The sequence below is a fragment of the Adiantum capillus-veneris genome, chromosome 1, assembly GCF_014529385.1.
Source record: "Adiantum capillus-veneris isolate H3 chromosome 1, ASM1452938v2, whole genome shotgun sequence".
Taxonomy (NCBI): domain Eukaryota; kingdom Viridiplantae; phylum Streptophyta; class Polypodiopsida; order Polypodiales; family Pteridaceae; genus Adiantum; species Adiantum capillus-veneris.
In genome coordinates this window covers 153,314,621-153,319,154 of record NC_140931.1, presented here as the reverse complement: position 1 = coordinate 153,319,154, position 4,534 = coordinate 153,314,621, and positions in this window count along the sequence as shown.

Here is a 4,534-nt window from a genome sequence, read left to right as displayed (position 1 = left end):
TTGAAGATCATCGTTGTTTGGGGAGGGCTTGCATCCATGAGCTTGCTTATGGAGGCGCGAGGAAGGGGCATGGACAACCATTTGTTTTGCGCTTACATGTGCCTTGTGTTGTCCCAAGATGCCTCGTACTATTCCAGATCAAAGCAGTATGGAGAGGTAGAAGCAACCATCCAACCTGCTTATTAAACAGATGTCATCAATTCTTAGAGAACAAGGTAGCCACCTTCTCTAGAGTGTGGTGAAGGTGGGCAGCACGAATGTTTCTGGAAATTTCCCCAAAGTTTTGGACATCATCGACATTCGTGATACTAGCATCCTGAGAAACTTGGTCAAAAATCCCTACATATTCTTCATTGTGACATGATCTACCTCTGTGATATCATGATGGTTGTTTGAACTCGAGGAATGAGCATCTCCATGTGTACGGTGTGGAATGGAAGAATTCCAACATGCCCCTTGAACCACTTGACATAAAAAGAAAAAAACAATTCCGGTTTTCAATAGGATTGCTAGAGGCTGAAGAGAAGCCACATTCTGAGACCTTTTAACGAGTTTGACTAGAACTACATTCATAAACATTGGCTCTTGCATCTTCTTGAGGAGGGAACCCACCATGAGAGCTTGCATCCCTTGATTAGTTATGTTAGTTTCTGAAACATCCTAAAGTATTTCCACCTCAATTGCATCATTAACATAACTACTAGTACCTCTATCGTAGGCACTAGCTTTTGCATCTTTTGGAGGGATCGCACCATTGAAGGGATTGCACCATGAGAGCCTGCAAGTTGCATCTTTTGACTAGAGATATTAGTTTTTGATGGATGGTTGTTGCACCCCCTACATGCGAAAAGTGGTTACTGGAGGCCCAAAATCGATGGATCTCTAGAGGTGTTTTTTGCTCATATTGCTCAAAGCAGAGGACTTGTGGAACTTTAGAAGCATATGCTCAATGCAAAAACCAAATCTATTGCTCCTGAGTCTTGAAAGTGAGATCATCACAAATGCTTCGAAGGTAAAGGTCATCAATAGATCTTTTATAGTTTTTGGTGACAAGGTTGAGTAGGTATACCGTCTCTATTGCCACAAAAACACTCATTACATCCTCACCTTCCGGTGATGTTGAGAGAATTGCTACTTGATTGAGACCCTAAATGAAACCCCTTGGAAATAACATACATCAAACGGATTGATAAATTTGGTGTCGTATTTCCTTGAAGCACAGGTTGATCCATTGAGGAGTATAACGTGGGGCATTTACAAGTTCTAGTTGGTCATAGCTTTCCACAATGCCTAGTAGACAGCTGAATGCAAGGTACTATGTGCTTCATAACTGCTAAATATGACAATGTCCCCATCACTTTTTGGCTTTGTTTCAAAGGCAAATGATATTAAGCGAAACGCCACCCGTACTAATGTCCATGAGCATCCGTAGTAGTAGTTCACCAGATCCGCGTTTGGATTATTGATGAACAGAGTGAATATGGTGCTCCACTATGGGGACACCAGACTCAAGACACCCATTATCATGGGCAGCTAGAAAGGAGGATACATAACGCGGTTAGTCATCGTGGAGGAAGAGTACAAAGTTGCTGACAAAAGCAGCTTACAACAGAGAGAGACATAGAGAGAGAGAGAGAGAGAGAAACATATAGAGAGCGAGACGCCAATACTCATCAGAGGACATAGAACATAAAGTTACATCTGCTTCTTTTAAAGCTTAATCAATATTCTACATCTTCTGTATTTGTCTTAATGCGTATTTTGTGTATGGCAAGGAGGACATACATCCACAACACTGGACAATTCGATTGCACAAGTGTGACTATATCTCGACAACACGACAAGGTTTGTTATTTACATCCAATTTCCCATGCGCATGCGGCGCAACATATAAACGCTACGGGGCAGGGCACGACTTTGGTTTCTTATAATCTTTTGGAGAGATCACATTGCCAAATCTCCACCATACTTTTGTATGGCACCTCTGCATGACATGCACATTATACTTTGCACTTTTAGTCTGTGATGTTTCATTGCAAGACGATATGTTTAACTATTCACATTGATTTTTTGTAGCTTAACTCAAATATCGGCATATAGATTGGAAAATCAAAAAGCACAAGTACAACATTCCAAGTCAATAAAGAACTTTATTTCTTGTTGGAGGTGCTCATTGATCCACTTAACTTTGTATCCTCCCATGAACATAATAACAGTTTTAAAATGTGTGTGCTTCTCTTTAAAACTCAACTAACTCTTTTAAAAATAATCCCTATAATCTCTATTAATTTATGCACTTAACTTAACATCTAAATGTATATCCCTCTCAGGAAGTGCCATCGTTGCCAAGTCAATCACAATCTTGTTTCCTTTAGTGCTAGATGGTAAATGTTTATGTGCATATCTCATGTTATATTCTATGGTGATTATATAGCAACGCTCACCAACCAAGACTAGTTTCCTCAAAATCTAGAGAGAAAACAAGGTTTTCCTTTGTCCTCTTTCTAGGAACTACGCATGATTGTAGGTTAAGAAACATTTTTCCCGAACTTTGTCGCGAAGAAACTAGGTCCATTCCTACAAAACCAAGAAACTTGATCCGAGAGACCTAATTGCACTATAACTTGACTGAGGTGATCAATTATTAGTCTGGCCATAACATTCTTGTCGTAGACAATGACTGTCGTTTCTTGAGTCCCTTTTAGCTCTTAGACTTGCAAATCAAGAAGCATAGCCCTAGCTGCACACCACCTGATCCTATACTCCTCCTCTAACGTGTTGCCTTCTTGATTTTTTTTGTCAAAGCTCATGCACTTCTTCTTTAATTTTACTATTTTTTACCACTCGAGCTTTCATCACCCTAGTAGGCCGTGTTCTTTTTTTTGCTACCTAGATGCTATGCACTAATGTGAGCCATGCTCAGGGTCTGCCGCAACCACATCTTTCTTCAACTTGTTAAGTGTTATCTTACTAAGGGACCTGAATAGCGTCTTCTTAAGGAGATGCTGTCCAATTCTTTCTTCCCTTTCAGATAGTTTTCCTTCTTCTTAGCCTTTGCAATTTTTAGACTCAAGGGAAAAAGTCCTTCGAGATAGACTTTGGGTGGTATCCACCCTTATCTCCATCGAGGGTGGAAGCACGTCTACATGGTGCGAGAGGTAGCACCTACCTAGTCGAGAGGCCATGTTGGCATATTGGAAATTGGTGTATGTTGAGCTAGGTGAGCTACTCCATGGGCCATCATTTTATAGGTTGGTTAGTACTCATTTCTCACACAAAGCATTCCATTTTGTTTTTTTTAAACCTACCAATATGCTAAAAGGGCATGTCTTGTCCTTTCTAGCCTCCACCAATGTATTATTTAGGTCCTCATCCATTAATGTGGATGCTTGCATACATTCTACCACCTGTGAACTTGGGTAGGCAACGATGCTTAGAATCGGTGCATGAGCATGATATTGAGATGCGCTATCGCATTATTTTTTCATGCCGTGGATGATGCTTAAGGTCGGCGATATCATCTAAGAAAAGGAAAGCATTCAGTATGTAGAATGTGAAAAGTTTTGGAGTTGTCTCCTCATGAGTAATAGCAAGGGTTTGTCTATTTGTAAGAACTAGTCTTGCTTGGTTGGCCTCGGTGAATGCCTACCTAGTGTTAATAGGCACACATTGTGATTGTGGCAATAGATGGAACATGGGGTAGTAGAGGTCAACATACAACATTAGGTAGGGTGTAGATTGTTCAAATTACAATGTATTCAGAATTGCAATGGAAGACAAGACGAAGAAGACATTATCAGGATTTCAAAGATTTTAGATTTTTCTTGTTTCTTTTAGGTATGCATATTTTGTGCAGTGCAACGGGTGAGCTTGCAAGATGTTGTTTCATGTGGATCTTGTGGTATTTATACTTACAAATCAATAATTTCTCTATTATTATTGCTACATATAATTTTCTACAAGTGACGAGAGGTGCAAAAATAAGTTTTTCAGTAAAAGGTTTGAAGCAGAGCACATTATTACGCATCTTTAATGGAGGGGTTCGAGTATGCTCCCTCTTTCCTCTATCATAGTTTTTAGTGATTCCTTTATACTTGCATCCATTCTTGATGCACGTGATAGACTATACTGTGTATCTGTTGTTCGCTACCTCTTGATGCCTGCGTTGTCCTGTTTGAGCAGCAATACATGGTTCTTCTTGTCCTGTTCTGAATAGCAAGAGTCATGGAAATTTGAGACGAAAAAAGAGAAAATAAAAGCAGAGAACATTACATATGAAGGTAAATTTGATTAACTCAATAGAAACTCACCTATAGGTTGGGCCTGGTTGTTGATGTAGGCATATGGGTCAAACTGTTTGAATTGCAATGCATCAAGCTCTTTGTCATGCTGCCAAGTGACTTTTTATGCTGTGATAGATGGAGTGTATTCTTTGCACTCTTTCTTAAAGTTGGTCAAAATCTTGCTTGCATCGTTTTTTGACATGTCTAGTAGTTCTATGGGTTCAATATTGTAGGCGTACTGCAATATTTCT